The sequence below is a fragment of the Zootoca vivipara genome, chromosome 11 (assembly GCF_965207765.1).
Source record: "Zootoca vivipara chromosome 11, rZooViv2.hap1.1, whole genome shotgun sequence".
Taxonomy (NCBI): Eukaryota; Metazoa; Chordata; class Lepidosauria; order Squamata; family Lacertidae; genus Zootoca; species Zootoca vivipara.
The window spans coordinates 28124406-28143392 of record NC_142594.1 but is presented as its reverse complement, the minus strand read 5'-3'; the positions used below and the strand labels follow the sequence as shown (position 1 = coordinate 28143392).

Genomic DNA, 18987 nt, shown 5'->3' with positions numbered 1-18987 from the left:
GGAATTATGACGAAAGATATTGAAGAAAGACTAGAAGCTAAACATCTTTCAGGTCATTCCACCACCCCTTTCAGTTTTACAAGCCAATTTCGCAATGGTCTTCCTGTACATTTTTTTATATAAAAAAAATCCAAACTGTAATAAAAAAGAAAAAGAAAAGAAATCAATTCAATCCATTCTGAGTTGACATCAAGGACAAAACCCCAAAAGATATGCAAGGATTTCAGGTAGTGTAATGTAAAAGGGAAAAGACCACACCTTCTTTTTTGGCTTTTAAATATATATATATATATATAAAGGAGAACTTATGGTCTGAGTGTTGTCAAAGAAATGAACTCCAAATGTTGTATTTCTGTAGATTATCGTTCATTCTCAATTCCAACTCCCTGGGATCTTCCAGTAACTGCTCTGGGCGTGCCTTTCGAATGTGTTCTCCTTTGATATAGCATCCCATTTCCCCGAAGAAAAAGCAGTTGTCATTACACCAGCTTAGTTTGGAACTGGACCAAAGTATCATTCCAAAGATTTCCTCCCTTCCACCCTTTATAGACACACACACACACAAATGACATAAATTAATTAACTGGTCAAATTCAAATTAACTGGCCGATGAACAGACTCAGTAAACACCAGCTTCCTGGAAAGCGAACTCACATCCTCTGTCCATCACCTCCAAATCTGATGTGGCCAACTGGTAGTCTGCAAGCAGCAACTTTGACTGTTGGGGCCGGAGCTCAGTGGTTTTGAGCACCTGCTTTTCATACAGGAGGTCTCAGGTTCAATACCTAACATCTCCAGGTAGGGCTGGATGAGAATCCTGTCTGAGATCCTGAAGAGCTGCTTCCACTCAGTGTAGACTGATGCTGAAAGAGGGACCAAGGTATAGGGCAGCTTCTTCCTATGGCTGTCATCATTGTGGAAATTATTCCCCATGTGCATGTATGGACAAACCCAGGCTTCTAGTAGGTGGAAGGGAAGCATCAACACAGAAGATAAAGGCTAGGCTAGCTTCAGAGAGGACAGAAGCCCCCAACTTCCTTTTCCATTCTCTCATGCAAGTGCCTACAAAACTCCTCTGTACTTCAAGAGCAGGGGATGGGGAAACTTTTGGTCTGTAGCCTGGCCAGCAGTAAGGGATGATGAGTGTTGTGATCCAGCAACCTCTGAAGGACAACAGGTTCCCCACCCCATGGAAGGGCTGCAGTTAATGCAGTAGAACACCTGCGTCAAATGCAAAAGGATCCAATTTCAATTCCAGGCATCTTCAGGTTGAGCTGGCAATGTCCTTTGCCTGAAATCCTTGTCATTAAGCGAGAGGGAATGACTGATAAGGCAATTTCCTAGCCCAGGCATAGGCAACCTTGGCTCTCCAGATGTTTTGGAACTACAACTCTCATGATCCCTAGCTAACAGGGCCAGTGGTCAGGGATCATGGGAGTTGTAGTTCCAAAACATCTGGAGAGCCAAGGTTGCCTATGCCTGTCCTAGCCACACAGATGCCCAAGCAAGACCTGAATGTAAGAGCCCTCTCCCCTCCTGTGGTTTCCAGCAACTGGTATTCAGAAGCATTGCTGCCTCTGACTATGGAGACAGAGCACAGCCATCATGGCTAATAGCCATAAATGAGCCAAGAGCCTTCCCACTGGTAAGGCAGCTCAGATGTGTTTGGGACCCTGGTGCTCATTCTGTTGTTAGATTCAGTAGTATAGTCACTTGCAGTGGTGTAGCGTGGGTTGCGGCCCCTGATGGACTGGGCAGCTGGGGTGGGGCACACCAGGGAGGCGTACGCAGGGCCTGCACAGAGGGTGAATGGAGCCCGCCTGCTGCCTCCACCCACAAACCCACCCACCCACCCACTAGACCAACCCACTTGCCACTGTGCCTCAGCTGCCAGAGCTCTGTGCCTCTTGTGGGGGCGCCTGATTGTGCCTGTGCCCCTCAAAAATGTGTGCTCCCCCTGCTCCCATGCTATGCCTCTGATCACTTGTTACCAAGGTCTCCAAGCAACTTGCATTTAAATACATAAACCAGGCATCCCCAAACTTCGGCCCTCCAGATGCTTTCGACTACAATTCCCATCTTCCCTGACTACTGGTCCTGTTAGCTAGGGATCATGGGAGTTGTAGGCCAAAACATCTAGAGGCCCGCAGTTTGGGGATGCCTGACATAAACCAAAATACACTGTATACCATTATCACCATTAGGAAGAACTTTCTGACAGCAAGAGCTGTTTGACAGTGGAATGGAGTATCTCAGAACATAGCTGCCAAGTTCTCCCCCTTTTTAAGGGAAATTCCCTTATGCTGAATAGGCTTCCTCGCGAGAAAAGGGAAAACTTGGCAGCTATGTCTCAGAAGGTGGTGTACTGTCCTTCCTTGGAGGTTTTTAAGCAGGGGTTGGATGGCCATTTGTCAGACAGACACATGCAAAACACACACACACACACACACACACACACACACACACACACACAACCCCTTCCCATAGCAGCCACAGGAAGATTTGCCAGCACGCTAACAGCAGAACAAAATCATGTCAGTCCTTTGAAAGCCTGGGGAAAAGGGGACGTCTTTACCCCGAAAAGTGGGGTGTAAGTGTGTTGAGTGGCGCCCTGGACTTCTGCCCCCAAGGCTCCCCAGGATTGCTTTAAGTCCAGGAAGACAGATCTGGAACTGACCAGACTGACAGGCAATGGCAGGAGAATTTTTGCTTAACAGTCAGTGATTGGAATAGCCAGCGCTGTCCTTTAAACTCACAAATGCAAAGCGGAATTGAAATTTATTGCTCTGCTTGTTGCGTTTCCCTCCAGCAGGAGTGCCTGAGCAATCAATGATTGTGATTTGCCCGTCTTGTGGCGGAGACAGGTGATGGGTATGAATAATGCTTAGGCCTGCCTCGCCTGTGTAAATGTTCCTGCTTCCTTTATTCTCCTGGATAGGCAGACATGTGGGACTCTGCCTCGTCAACAGCAATTCCACTCCTGCCTCTTTGCGACTTGCACTCAAACCTTTCACTATTTGCATGTGAATCCGCTTGGGGGCCCCTCAGGAGGCGGTGTCTGACCTGCTGAAATGCAGGTCTCCAAGCCTCTCAATCATCTTATAATACATAACAGCTAAATAATTCTGCTTGCCTGCATATAAATGACTCGGGAAAGGGAGGGGAAAGGGCAGATGGGAGGCCTCTGTGAGAGGCAGCATACTGACCAAACATTTCAAGTGACAGATTTTGCTTGAAATGGAAGAGCTCTGCCGAGGAAAAGTCCCCACAGTGGTGAAAAGTCTCCCAGGGACCTTAAAATGTCTGTCACCTTTGGACCAAACCAGGCGCAATTCTTCACAAAGCTGACTCACACAAAATAGAAGCTCTTGAATCTAGCCCTCTTCATTAAAGAACCCTCCATCAAACAGCCTTGCTTATTTATCATTTGATGCAGTTAAGGCCCTTTCAGATTACCTGTTTATTGAGTTACAGGTAGGTAGCCGTGTTGGTCTGAAGTAGTCGAAACAAAATAAAATATTTTGTTTATTTTTTGTTTATTTAGTATTTGTCCGATTTGCTTGCACAAAGCTTTTGTGGAGGTTAGATTGCATCCAGTCTTTAATGAGGATTCATTCTGATCTGTTTATGGGGACAGTTACAGGGCAATGAGCACGCGTCTCACATTCATCCTGAATGGCTTGCTAGGTGTTTATGTATATATTTTTTTTAATAGAAAAGAATGACTACTGCTTTCTCTCTCCCCACCCTCTTAGTGCAAGATAGTCCTTCAGATACATAGGAGCCAACTCCCAGAGGCCAAGGCGTCTTCATCCCCCAATAAAATATTTGAGGCGGTTGATGGGCATTGCGCCGCATCATGTGATTGATTATGTGGGGTGGGGCTTACCTGCCCCCCCTCCCAATTGCGCCCTTAGTTGCTAAACCACTGCCTGGAGTTCACACTTTTCTAAAGTTTGGATTCCCACCTCGATAGAACTGCGGGTCAGATGAGACACGACACTAAAAGTTCAATCCTTTACTTGAATACTCAGAACTAAGTCCCACTGAGTTCAATGGGACTGCCTCCCAGGTATGTGTGCGTATAGATGAGAGCGATAGATGAATAGATATACAGTCTAGATCAGGCATCCCCAAACTTCGGCCCTCCAGATGTTTTGGACTACAATTCCCATCATGCCTGACCACTGGTCCTGTTAGCTAGGGATCATGGGAGTTGTAGGCCAAAACATCTGGAGGGCCGCAGTTTGGGGATGCCTGGTCTAGATGTACCATTAGAAACCACTTTAGGGTTTGTAACATTTAATAATAGGCATGGGGTAATGTAATTGGGACCACAGTGCATGGGGGAGGTTTAACCCTCCTCTCCCTGACTGGGATCCTGATGGAGATAACCCCTCTTACACACACACACACACACACACACACTGCAATTAGCCTTAGGGAACAACCTTCTATTGGGCATCTCATGTAGCTCATAAAGTTCTTGTGAGGGTAAAATGGGATGCCGCTTCTATAGTGTCTCTTCTCTGCCTCTGCTAGCTATTTTTATAATGTTTCCACTGAAATTGTGCATTTCCCTTGGTGACATGGCTTGTGTCAGATGGATATTAGGTTTTTTAAAAGATAACGATTTTCAGTATAGCCAACGATTACGTATAATTACATTTCCCATGCCAGTTCTCCACATTGTGCAGTGATTGGGATTATTTCTCCCATAATCTTTAGATTGGCTGGATTGCAGAGGGTCTCTGAGTGCATCTAACTATCTGCCACCAGCTTTTCAAAAAGTTGGGTTGCTGGTTGTTAAGATGGATGCACCTGGAATATAATGGCCATTCTTCCAATCTTTTGATGGGGAAAAAATCATTTTGGCAGCTAGAAAAGACACTTCCCCATCGCAAATCCTAGTTCACTTGGTAACTGCTCAAGATTTGACAAATTGCAAAGAGGTTAAAAATGCGCTTGGGATTCCAGCCCTCTGAAAACTGTTCTTTTAATAGGTAACACCCCCCCCCCATATAAGAACCTCTTTGGAATGATTTCCCTTTCCCATTCATTAACTTAGAAAATAATAGAAATGCACTCCATTCGCCCTTATCTGTCTCTATTCTGTTATGAAGGCGTCAAAGAAATAAGCCCAATTTTATTCATTTTTTTTACCTTGCTACTCAAACTTGAATAGGAAACTGACCCACTGTGCCTTCCATCCTGTAAAGAAATAAGATTAAAAACCATAAAGTGGAAGGGGCCATTTCTTCAAGTCTTTTCCAATTTGCTCATCATAGCATTAATGAAGCCAATTAGCAATTTGTCTTTATGTGCAGTATCCCTGGAAGGAAAAGCAGCCGTTTTTTCTAAATGACAAAAGAGATGATAGTACTTTGATAGCTTTTGCTGACTGACAGATGCTTGTTGGTCCTGGCAAAGTAATTTATTGGCCTCTGCTTGGTTCCTCAGGGCACAAGTCTATACAGAATACAGGAGGTGCTCTATGTATGAATATGGTGATGACTTTGCCTGTATAGGCTTTTGTTAATCCATTGAGATGAAAGCAAATGGACCTCTCATCTTCTGGGAAGCCGCATAAACCACTACATCATCCCTGCAAGGTCTGTCCATCCTTTTTTTTATATATATATATATATATAAATTTTTATTCCATTTTCCAAATTTAGCAAATTAAAATAAAAAAACCAATCTTTTATACAAAACATCTTATATTTTCATCTTATATCTTGCTCTGCCGAGCTTTGACTTCCCCCCCTCCCTTCATGCGGGTTTCTTATCAACTCCATTTTTTGCAGTTCCTTTTTAACTTTTTAGTCAGTTCGTAGGATTTATTTCAGTCCTGCAAGAGTTTTTAAAGATCTACAATTTTTCTCCATATAATCCACATATTTACTCCAGTCCTTTTGAAACCTTGTCTCCCCTTGGTCACGGATCTTGCAAGTCAATCTAGCAAGTTCAGCATAGTCCATCATTTTTATCTGCCACTCCTCGATTGTAGGTAATTGCTGTAATTTCCATTTTTGGGCTAACAATGTCCTAGCCGCGGTTGTCGCATACATAAACAGTACTTGATCTTCTTTCCTAATCTCTCCTCCTATTATTCCTAACAAGAATGTTTCCGGTTTTTTTGGAAAGGTATATCTAAACATCTTTTTCAATTCATTGTAAAGCATCTCCCAAAATTTTTTAACCTTATCGCATGTCCACCACATAAGGTCTGTCCATCCTAATAGTTCTTGTGCCAGAGCAATGCTCCAAGGCTATGTCTGACAATAGGCTACAGAAGCCGGCCACACATCTGTCAACCGCAGCACAAACACACATCTGATGTTGTCGCCTGATTGGCTTGGGAGCATCAAACAGCTTTTTCTCAGAAGCTCTCCAGAACCATGGAGTTTTTGACAACAGCTCTGAATGAGATGCTGAAATTTCAGGACAGTTGTTGTTGTTGTTGTTGTTGTTGTTGTTGTTGTTGTTGTTGTTATCTTTGCATGCAGTAGGTCACAGGTTCAATTCCCGGCATCTCCAGGGAGAGCTGGGAGAGATCCCATCTAGAAGAGGCACTGCCAGTCAGTGTAGACAATACTGAGCTAGATGAAGCAATGGTCTGATTCAGTTTAAGGCAGCTACCTACCTATGACCTCATGGGGCAAGGTGGCACTGAATGTGGCTCCAGCTTAGAAAGGATTCACATGAAATGCATAGCCCAGCTTGATCTACATGGGATTATTTGAGTGTGGCTCCAGGGCAGGCTCTAGGTAGACCCCTGGTGGTGCGGTGCGCCAGGGCGCCGGGCCGGTAGGCTGGGCGCCGCACGCCAAAGCGGCGCGGAAACCATGCTGCGCCCTGCGAGGGCAGGGGCGCCGGAGCGATCTCCACCCCTCAGCACCAGGGCGCGCGACCTGCTCGAGACTGCCCTGTGTGGCTCAGTTGTTCCCCCCCCTTAAGCCACTTTAAGAAAGGCATATCCCAAAAGGAAGAATAGAAGGAAATTTAAAAAAAAAATAAATAATGAAAAAAGCATCTCTGGGCCAAATAGGATGTGATGTTGGCACCATCTCTCCCTCCCTCTCCTTAATGTTAATAGGAACTTTGGTGGGAGAGGATTTAGGATGGCCAAATTGGTAGAATTGCTCTTGTTTTGCCCTGTGTGGCAGCAAAATGTAAAGATTGCATTTTGCAGTGCAAGGCAAATTGCAGCAAGGCAGGCGATTATAACTGAGAAAATGCTATAAGGGAAAGGATTATTCCGTGGTTTTCTAGGACAGTGGTTCCCTCCCCAACAACAACCACCACCAATGTCTGGGGGGAGTGTCCGAAAGGTGGCACTTTGTCCTTAGGCATGTCAATCGAAAAATTGCGGGGGGGTTGGTTTTTTTTTTTTTGCTGTTTTTGAAGAAGGAAGCTCAACAACTTTAGAGTTGAAAAAAAAGTTGTGACTCCATTCAGGACTTCAAAGGAAGTTTCACAGAGCTCCTCCATATTGCACATCCATGATTACAGCAGTTCAGCGTCCTGTTCTCACAGCAGCCAGCCAGTTGGAAGCCTACAAGCAGGACCCAAACACAACAGCGCTCTGCCCACCTGCAATTCCCAGCAGCTGGCATTTTGCCTCTGACAGTGGAGGTAGAATATAGCCATGGTGGCTCATAGCTGCTGATAGCCTCGTCCTCCATACATCCTCTTTTAAGGCCTCCAAGTTGGTGGCTGTTATGTATTCAGTGGTCTGTGTCTGTCTGAGGTCGAGTCTGGACTAAGGGTTCTGAGCTCCTGTGTTCTGATTTGATACATGATATCCAATCACAGAACATTTCAGGATTTGGGCCTCTGCCATTGGCCCTTAAACTCTGAGTTATGATTCGCAGCTTGGAAGTTTAGACAGCCAATCATGTCGGGAGTGGGAGTGGCCCAGGCCTTCAGAAATGTATATATGCAGTTGCTTTGCCCATGTTGTCCAGCTCTGTTAGTTCAATAAAGGTTCTTGCTGTTATCACTGTGTCTTGCCTCGTGGGAACCCATCACTGCCTCCTGTGGGAGTGAGTTCCATAGTTCAATTCTGCACTATGTGAAGTCATATTTGCTTTTATCTTTCCTGAATTTTCAATATTCAGGTGCACTGAATGTCTGTGAGTTCTAGCACTATGAAATAAGAAAGACCTGTCTCTATCCACTTCCTCTATGCAATGTGTATTTTTATAAGCTTCTGTTATGTAGCATCTTACTTGCTATTTTTCTATAAACTATGAAGTCCCAAAGGCTGCAACCTTTCCTCACAGGGCAGGCCCTCAATCATTTTGGTTGCCTTTTGTGGAACCTTTTCCATGGTAACCCTTTTGAAATGAAACAAAGTAAAGTATCCTGATGTTTTCCTGTTTGGTAAGTCCAGCCCTGTTTGCTTCTCTCTAGTTGAAGGGCCAGAACTGCACAAAGCGGCCCAGATAACAAGAAAGAGAAGAGCCTGCAAGCCTTTTTTTTTTTGTAACAGGCATATTTGGCTTGTATTATGAACGCCATTAACATGTGAAAAAACAGTTTGTATCCTCAAATTACAGCTGCTGTTTTTCCAAAGGCATCTGCTTCAGCTGGTGTGCAAAACTGCTAATCTTTCCCCCCCACCCCCCACTTCTCTCTCCCCCTGACAGGAAATTATAATTGCACTTTTGAAAGATGAGAATATATTTGGCATATTGCAAATAAAGGAGATAAAGGGATTAAATACATGAGGAAAAGTGAACTGAAAGAAAATGCTAATGAGGAGTTATATTCAATATTACAAACTTCCACCTCTTGAAAGATGCCATATGTGGCAGTGCATGGTTTTTGATTGGCATTTTAAAACCATTTACACTTGGAAATCAATAGGCTTGTTCCAGAGGAGGTTGCTCAAGGAGGATCTTTTTACAGCCCAAATCAGAATACATTATGCAGTAGTTCAAAAAATAAGTGGGATAACTGAAGAACCAAACCAATAAAATGAAATGGTCATATAATTTTTCTTTTGCCTGACTAGAAAGCATTCTTGAACTCTGATCATGCCTCTAATCTGCCTGGAAAGAGGGCTGCATGAGAGTGTGAAGGCCTATTGTCCCAGGGTAACAACTGAATCTGTATTTCTGCTCACTTTTGCTCCTGGCTCCACCCAGCATTGACATGTGGATCTTGTAAGGCTGCACAGAAGAGAATGCACCCTTGGGGTTGAGAAAGGTTCCCAAAGGAATATTCAGTATTTATTATTCTTTTCACATGCAGACACCTTCCCCTACCCTACCCTGCTGCTAGTCCCCAGCTAGATGGTGGTGGAATCTGGATGGGTTATCTCCTTTGACTTGCCTTTTGGGGCCATCTTCCTTCCCATAGTAGCACATTGCCTGAATGATCACTCTTTAGTCAAGGTGATGACATCTCAAGGATGTCAACCCAACCCTGACTCAAGCCCACCCACACTGAGAACCCTGTTCCCAGAAATCTGATAGGAAACCCATCACAATATATAGTATACATATGTGCGGGATCTGTTTTAAGAAACTTACTGGTAAATGCCTATTCAGAAGTACTGTCATAAGAAACAACCTGCTAGATAACGCAGGTATACGCCAAATAACCATACAAAACTTTCCCACCAAGTTTTTTTTTGTTAGTTGTTTTCACTTTATATTGGAGCCAATCCTACTATTTCTAACTGCGCTTATTTCAAATTATAGCTCCAGTCTATCGTCTTGCATTCAGAGGGGCTCCAATGTGTAAATGGAAATTTCAGCAATCAGAACCTGTGGCTGGTATTTTTAAAGAAGGAATAAGAAGAGGCGCAGAGATCTGCTGGATAGGATGACTACTTGTGCATTGCCAAAATTAAACTCGTGAAAGAAAGAAGGGGAAAGAGGATGCAGATCTGCATATGCTAATTCACATGGAATAATAATAATAATAATAATAATAATAATAATAATAATAATAATTCCACCCTTCACCTCCTGTGCTTTCCTTGATTGTGCCCTTAAATTGTGATAATGCCTCTTGGTTGTCTGACAGAGAGTTCTACATGTAGGAATGCCTGATGCCCACTCCCCTCTAAAAAGTTGCCTTTGAGGGAATGTGGCCCTCCAGCTGACACAGTTTCTCCACACCTGGTCTTTTCACATGTTGGAGCCCAGAACTATGCCTCAAGGCAAATGCATTTAGGACTGGGCAATCTCAGTTAAAGTTCTAATACAATGGTGGCCAACTCCTGAGAAACTGCAATCTACTCTAAGAGTTAAAAACTGGCAGTGATCTACCCCCTTTTTTGGGTTCAGGTCACAGTTGTTGAGCTTTTTTTGGGGGGGGGGAGCCCCGGGTTTCTGGGCTGCAGGGCAAAGAAGTTGAGCTTTTTTGGGGGGAGCCACAGTTGTTGAGCTTCTTTGGGTGGAGCCAGTGATCTACCGGTAGATCATGATCTTCCTGTTGGACGTGCCTGTTCTAATACATGCAAGGTACAGCTGTGGAGTTTCAAATTTGCTCTGGCAATGCCTCTTTGTCAAATACCAAGACCCATTTCAAGTTGTGAGCTACTAATGCAACTACCAGTGGCCCCAGATCATGCTGATGAGCATCTCCATTTCAATGTTATGTCCCATCAATTCAATGGGATCTGCATTTTAAATGCAGATGAAGATTAGGCTGGTGCATCACTCTCAATGTGGTTTTGGTGAAACAGGTTCCTCCGGTTTTGAGGTTTGTGGTTACATTTTTATGTAGAGCTTTAAATCTACATTTAAATTATCCAGTGACAGATTATTTTGGATTCAATTTTATTTGCAATGTGCATATTCTAATTGAGTTGCATTGCTGGTTTCCTTTTACTTTGAATGGGGGAGGGAAACAAAGGAAAATAATATTTCTAAGTAAAAATGGAATAGAACAGTGAATGTACTGTTAGGGCTTTTTCATCAAGATTTCACCATAAGGTTCTTGATCATATCTGGATTCAGGGATAGTTGGGTGAAATGTAATGTTAAGAACTGGGTCTTTAAGTTACAGGTAGGAAGCCGTGTTGGTCTGAGTCGAAACAAAATAAAAATGCATGCACACGAAAGCTCATACCAAAATAAAAACTTAGTTGGTCTTTAAGGTGCTACTGAAGGAATTTTTTTATTTTTGATCTTTAAGGATACCCTTCTGCTACTATTTCCATGATCAATGTAGCTTCTAAAAGTACTTCATTCATGAAAATCACAGCTGCAACTTTGGTACGTACCATTTCTCCATTCAGTCTCCGTTTCCCAATTTGCTCAGCAGGGATTACATGACATGTTCTCAGTTATGAGTTGCCTCTTTATTGAATTTTCCATTTTCTAGAAAAATGTTCTAGGGCCTGCTCCCAGAGGTATAAAGGTAAAGATAAAGGGACCCCTGACCATTAGGTCCAGTCGTGGACAACTCTGTGGTTGTGGCACTCATCTCATTTTACTGGCCGAGGCAGCCGGTGTACAGCTTCCGGGTCATGTGGCCAGCATGACTGAGCCACTTCTGGCAAACCAGAGCAGTGCACGGAAATGCCGTTCACCTTCCCGCCAGAGCGGTACCTATTTATCTACTTGCACTTTGACGTGCTTTTGAACTGCTAGGCTGGCAGGAACTGGGACCGAGCAATGGGAGCTCACCCTGTCACGAGGATTCGAACTGCCGACCTTCTGATCAGTAAGCCCTAGAGTGCCTAGACTCTGTGGTTTAACCCACAGTGCCACCCGCATCCCGTTTGCAAATGATGCAGCCAGCAACCTTGTCAATACATTGGGGCGGGGGGAGAAGACTGCCAACACTGGCATAAGAAAAATTCTCTGATAATTTGCAGTTTTACATTTTATACTTACCGGTACTTAAATCATGACTTCAGGAAGAAAATGGAGTTTGCTTCTGTTGCTGTGATGCTAAACACATTTACTTGGATATAAGTCCCATTTGCTGCAGAAAAGGAAAATACATTTTAAAGACAACAACTTCTGTAACCATGGATAAGGCTGGATGACTATAAGTTCTTCTTCTTCTTCTTCTTCTTCTTCTTCTTCTTCTTCTTCTTCTTCTTCTTCTTCTTCTTCTTCTTCTTCTTCTTCCTCCTCCTCCTCCTCCTCCTCCTCCTCCTCCTCCTCCTCCTCCTCCTCCTCCTCATGTAAAGGAATCTCAAAGGAACTCAACATGATAAAATACAAATGAGGGATAACCAGGGAAATAAGTGAAGCAATGTACAATACAAAATACCTAAAATGTTTGCTAAGAGAAAAGATGCTGTGGTGACTGACTAGCAAATGCCAGGCCTGTTTGCTGAAGCTTGTATTATCTGCTACTCCCTGGGTGGTCATTTGAAGCCCCTTGCCTTGTGGGAACCTGTACTGTGAGGCCATGAGGTCCAGCCCTAGCTGAACCACTGAACTTTATTGAAGAGAAGCGGTGGCTGGGTGGGAGTCAACTTTGGAACTCCAAATACACTGCCTTGAGTTCTATTGTGGAAGAGAAACAGGGAATAAGTAACTGTAAGGCTTATTTCTGAGTAGACATGCATAGGACTGTGTTGTCGTCCTCCCTTTGAACATGGTTGTGAACAAGAAATTGCACTGTGATTTGAGCATATTTTTTTTGACCCAAGAAGTGATGCTTATTGAAAAATGCTGAAAACACAAAGGTTTCAAATAGTTAGATTGCTTCCCCTTTACAGTGGTTAATGGAACTTCCTTTATTCTTCACTTATCCTATTTCCTTCCTCTTTCTCCAAGGACTACCGTATGTGTGGATGTTCTGTACTATCATCCTGTTTATGTCATGTCTATTATGTTGCTAAGCCGTAGTGTTTTGATTTTATGGCTAAATAAGCTCTGCGCTAGGACCAAAAAAAATTAAAACTAGAAAAAAATGTTTCCAATAAATTATTAGTTTGAATCTATTATTTGCATAACATGGTCTGAGTGCATCATGGGCAGATTTTAACACAGGCAGAAAGTGACACAAAAATCATAAAGTGAGTTGTAATGTTTGGTCTAAGCAGTGTGAGAGCTCAGAGATAGGGTCCGCCTAAGGAACAGTGTGACCGTATCTTCTGAATGAATTTGTACAAAACCCTAATGAAGACAAACACTCTCTTTAAATGTAGCTGGAAAGTCCCCATTCAGATAGCAGCTGGCACGATTGTCCTCCGCCGAAAGATAGAAGCCAATGACAAATAGCAGAATCCATGGAAAAAACACACGGCGATGACAAAGGAGCAAATGCTCATTAGCACTTCTTTTCTTCTCTGGCAGCTATTATAAACCCATTGGTTAGCAGTTCAGCGTTTGGCAAATGCCAAAAGTCAACAGGACGAGTGAATGCAGACGGGGAGACGTATTTCTTGTGCAGAGCTTGCTTGTCCTAAGATTTGCAACAATGAAGGATCTTGGGGGGTGAAGAAAGGGGGTGAAAAAGGAGTGGCGAAGGTGGCGTGGTTATTGTGCAGCTTAAGGATGGAGACTTTGTGTTGGGATAGAAAGAATGTCAGCTTGGCTAAGGTGGGGGAGGGGCGGGCTATCCTGTGGTCCTCCAGATGTCCCATCAGCCTCAGCCAGTGTGGCCCAAGAGTCAAGTATGATATGAATTGTTGCTACAACAGCGGCAAGAGTCTTGATGGCACAAGGATGGAAGAATGAGGAGGTCCCAACGAAAGAACAATGGCAAGAAAAATTGATGAGTTATGCGGAACTGGCAAAATTAACATACAAACTATGAGAGAAGGATAACCGTGACTTCAAGGAGGAATGGGAACTTTTTACAAACTATTTAAAAAGACAACAAAAGGACTTGAACACCTTGGCAGGTTTTGAATAAACATCCACAATTTATTAGTAGAACATAGGATAGATAAGGTCAGGCATCCCCAAACCTCGGCCCTCCAGATGTTTTGGACTACAGTTCCCATATTCCCTGACCACTGGTCCTGTTAGCTAGGGATCATGGGAGTTGTAGGCCAAAACATCTGGAGGGCTGCAGTTTGGGGATGCCTGGATAAGGTAATGATATGTACAATTTTATAACATGCAGAGAATAACATGGGTAAACAAATCAGAGGGGGGAGCTGAGGGAAGTCTTTGAAGGGAGGGGGAGGGTATAAAAGGGGGAAATGTAATTAGCTATATTAATTGACAATGTTTTTGTTAAATTTGTTTAATAAAAATGTATGTTTTTAAAAAGTATGATAGGAATTGTTGGTCAGCAGTATTTGGGAGGCTACATGTTTCCCATCTCTGCTCTGTTTGAAGAAGCCCTTGGTTTGAAGGGATCTTCTGTTAGTTGGCTATCAAAGTTTCCCAGTGTGGGGTGTTTTGTGTGTATCTGTGTGGGTGTATAAATGAATTGTAGGTGTCTCTATGAGAATGTAAAGGTTTTATATAATTTTGTAAGGGTGTAATATATTTATGTTTATGCTTTTAAATGTAAGTCAGTTACAGGCACTGACTTGTGCCCGACATGGGGGGGGGGGCTGACATCACACATGTGATGTGTGTTGTGCGTTCTGTGTGTGATGACTGTCGTATTGGGAGAGGCCAGTCGGACCTCTTCTTGATGTGACATTTTCTGCCAGGCCGCCATGGTCTGTGCAGTGTTTCCCACCGCTGTGCAGCCTGGGATGACTTCCTGCCAGGCTTCCTCAAGATTATTATTTTTTTGGGGGGGCTAAGCTTCATTCCAGTGGGACGTGGGACCACAGAGCCTAGAGCTTGCCGGTCGGAAGGTCGGTGGTTCGAATCCCTGCGACGGGGTGAGCTCCCATTGCTCGGCCCCAGCTCCTGCCAACCTAGCAGTTCGAAAGCCTGACAAAGTGCAAGTAGATAAATAGGTACTGCTCTGGCGGGAAGGTAAACAGCGTTTCCGGGTGCTGCTCTGGTTCGCCAGAAGCGGCTTTGTCATGCTGGCCACATGACTCGGAAGCTATACGCTGGCTCCCTTTGGCCAATAACACGAGATGAGCACCGCAACCCCAGAGTCGGTCACGACTGGACCTAATGGTCAGGGGTCCCTTTACCTTTACCTTTAAGCCTCATTCCAGTGGATATTGCCAGGGGGGGGGAGGTTCTAGAGGTTTCAGCCCCATAGAGTTGACGCACTTGCCTTGGTAACAAGCGACTAATAAAGATTAACATTCATCATCATCATCACCAGCAGCATCATAATAAAAAAAAAGCTCTGTTTGCGGGAGCAGGTGCTGGGCAAGTGACGTTGCGAAGCTAGCATACTGCTCCGAGCTCCTTGAATTAAGTGGAGGAAATGAACAGAACAGGATAAATATGCACCCTCTAGACTCACCTCTTTGTCTAACATCGCAGCCCTGAACCACCTCACTTTGGGCTGCACATTCCTCAATACATATAAACTTTCTGCAAACAAATCAGAATGGATGCTCAATAAAGACCGGATATAATCTAATCCCCATGTAAACTTTGTGCAAGTCAACTGGGATGAATACTCAATAAACAAGTCATCTGGAGGAGCCCCTAAGTCCTGCCCCAGAGCAATAAAGAGCAAGCCTGCTCCTTCTTCTGCTCGATAACCCTTCATATATTGAAAATAGCTCTCATGTCACTCCTTAATCTCCTCTTCTCCAGTCTTCTCGGACTCTTTATGCCCATTTCCAGCCGTGTTAGTCAGTTGCAGCAAAAAACAAGAGCCTTAAAAAGTAACAAATGTATTATTACAGAAGTGTATGCCATACTGGTGTATGCTGGCCACATGACCTGGAAACCGTATGCCGGCTCCCTCGGCCAATAACGCGAGATGAGCACCGCAACCCCAGAGTCGGTCACGACTGGACCTAATAGTCAGGGGTCCCTTTACCTTTATGCCATACTAAATTTGTGAGACTTTCCCCTGTGGGTCTGTGTAGAGGTCAACTTTTGGCTGCTCGAAGGAAGAAAATTACCGGGTGAATGAAAAACAGTCACATAAATCCAAGACATAGAAGAAAACACACCAAATTATGACCATGCTGCCTTAATCCAAGACAGATAATGGTCTGCGGGTCAGTTTTCTTACTATTCTGGGAGTTCTGGAAACCCCACTCTCCCTTTGAGTGCCCAGGACGTGATGCAGGGCTGCCTTTTCCTCTGTGTGGTCTCATTGGATTCTAATGCCGGAGCGCCTGGCCACATTCCATCCATAATTAATTGCCACTTTGGTTTTAGATTGCAGGGAGGCCAGTCTGGCTCTCAACATTGCGCTTGTTCCCATCTTTAGATTGTGTTCCACCCTGCCAGCTGGTAAGTGAATGAAACCTTTCACAACAGGTCTAATGGGCACGAAGGGTTGAATCATTGTCCTCGTGGGCTCTCTAGTTAATCTAGTGACAAACAAGGTTCAGGCTGTTGCTGTTGACATGCACTTTAGTGCTCCTGTTTCTAGGACATATGCAGGGCCCACAGAAGGATTTCAAAATGACCATGATGATGTAGCTTTTTTTATAAAAAAAAATTACATCAGCCTCCTTGCAGCTTGGTGCTCATTTAGATATAAAATGGTGGGCACGTGTTGCGGTGAGACCTGGAGACCGACCTCCTGTGTTGTGGGTGGGTAAGATTGGTCAGCCACAACACCAGATTGGTAGGTCCCTCAATGTTGGGTTCAATCTGGCCAATGGGATTGAGGGACCTATATATACCCATGCACGTGACTCAGAGCTTCCTCTGTTGGTGCGTGCATTCGGAAAAAGTTAACAGCGTGTTCTTTGTGCAGCCGAGAGAGATTTACCTTTGACGGATTGTCCTGGTGATTTCTTTCCGTTATCCCTTCTTTCCCTTTAATTCCTTCCAATTGTTTTCTTCCCCTCAACCAATTATTCCCTTTCCTTCCTTTCCCTCCCCTTCCCCCTAGAGGGGCTTTCGCCCCATGGGGCTTCTGCCCCCTGAGCACTCCCGGTCTGTGGAGCTTGCCACTGCCCGCTTACGGTAATTTTCCCTTGGGCTCTTTGCGCAGCGGCTTTTTTGTTCTCGGTTCCAGCTGTGGCTGCAGCTTCGGGGCTTTGAATTTATCGGGCGATTTGTGCATTTCGTTGTCTGGACTGTTCTGTCCAGCCAATCGCTTTGGGCATCTTTGAGAGTTCCCTCTCTGAGCGATTAGCTAATTTTTCATTACCGTTCTGCTTGGGGGCTGGTGGGGAATTTCCTAGGGCCGGAAACCCCCCCCCCTTTGTTAGCCCGATTGCCATTTTATCCTCCTTTTCGATTTGGGGGAGGTTTTAGCCCCAGTTAATTTGGCGGGAGCACCATTTTGATTCCAGGGTCCTTTTATTATTGTGTGTACGTTTCAAACTCCTTCCCCCCAATGAATGAATGAATGCACAGACAAGGATAAGCAGGTTACATCGGGCAAGGGCAACGCCAGCTCCCTTAATGTGGTGAGAACCTTTGAGAAGTGGCTTGATGCTTTTCAAGTATTTGCTGGGGTTATTTCTGCAGCTTACCCCAAGAGAAGTTGGCACAAGAAACATTAAAGCTCTGATGCACTACCCAAGACAATATCCTACATGTGTTGAGATTTTGAGAATAGACCCTTCGAAGCTGGACTGTTGTGCCTTTAGCATGAGGCAATAAGTGGAAATAGGTGCACTCATACTGATTGGGTCGCTGGAAACAAAAAAAACAGGTTGTGCTCAGGTGAGGTGCAAATGGATGGACTGGTGTGGCAATAGATACCACCCGCCAAAACATATTCACACATGTGAGAGACCACTCATTTTTAAAAATGCATTACTGGCTTCCACACCAGCAGTGATGTGGCTGTGAAACTAACAGGAAGACTTATAAACATTTGTCAAGTAAATCAGTATAGATACAGGATGAATGCCTATTGTCATATAACTGCCCCACAAATAAATTAAGACTAGATATAATCTAACCTCCACATGAACTTTGTGCCAGGAAATCAAGATGGTGAATGCTCAACAAATTGGTCATATGGAGGGACCCTGAGTTCTCATGGCTACAACATCCGGTTTAATTATTGTACCTCTCCCCCAACTTTGTGTAACATTCTAATATGAGGAAGAAGAATTCTGGAAAACCCCAAAGTTTCCTCTCTATTTTGTGACGTTTTGATTGGTTCCAATAAAAGTATTGCCCAACTGTGGGCTTTTGTCTTTATGCTGAGACGGGATCAGAAGCACAGCTCTCATTAATGTTAATGGGAGAGCAATTCTTTGCTCATCCAGCTGAAAAACTCCTTGGAGACCCTGCAGAAAAGCTGCCATTTGATTTGAATTGGATCCTACATTTTTCTTTGCCTAATTAATAATGCATGTCCATAAGAGAAAAGAGAGAGTTGTAAATATATGTGCCACTGAATTTTCTCCTATACTGCTAAATTGGAATAATTATTGTATGGCTAAGGATTAACTTTTTTAAAAAGGTGGCTAGTCTTGATTTGACGACTGCATGTGTTGAAAAACCTAACACCCTTGGCAGACAAAAAAAACGATTTCACCCTTCCTGTTAAAAACTGGGTCACAGTTCTGATATGAATTTATCCAGCTTTTCCCAGCCGCAATCTTTTTAAATGTATTTTACTGATTTTAAAAAATTACGATGATGATGAACCATTACAGTAGAACCCATCCCTCCACACTCCCCAGGAAGTACAGACAAACATATTACAGAAATATATTGTGGATCCCAGATGTGATTGTGGTGGATGGTAAAGTTTCTCGACAGAATGTGCTACAAAAGGGTACCACGTTTCTAGAAAGTCATCTGAGTCTCATTTGCTGGGTAGGGCTCTCGTATGTTTAGTCAAATACTAAAGGCACACAAAAGTTATCTTGTAATGGCAAACGGCTATTGCCACGTTCTTCACAATTCTGCCAGACGTGCCTGTTTGAAAAGTAAAAACGATGTGGAGGCCTTGGTCATAAAGCATACATCGAGTTCTCCAAGAGATTCGAAACAAGAAACTGAAAGAATCCTATGGTGGCTCTTTCTCTCTCTC

The 18987-nt window shown here is 43.9% G+C and overlaps 1 protein-coding gene across 4 annotated transcripts in view; it reads left to right on the top strand.

The window, feature by feature from the left end:
- The window catches only part of LOC118092250 (uncharacterized), a 75870-nt gene that overhangs the window by 44948 nt on the left and 11935 nt on the right, over positions 1-18987 (top strand). For 2 of the 4 annotated variants that reach the window (XM_088654309.1, XM_088654310.1), the window contains exon 5: positions 5461-5612. The exons of the other annotated variants lie outside the window; for them this stretch is intronic. The gene's annotated coding sequence lies outside the window, so the exon portion shown is untranslated. The remainder of the gene's footprint in view (positions 1-5460; positions 5613-18987) is intronic. 4 annotated transcript variants of the gene reach the window in all.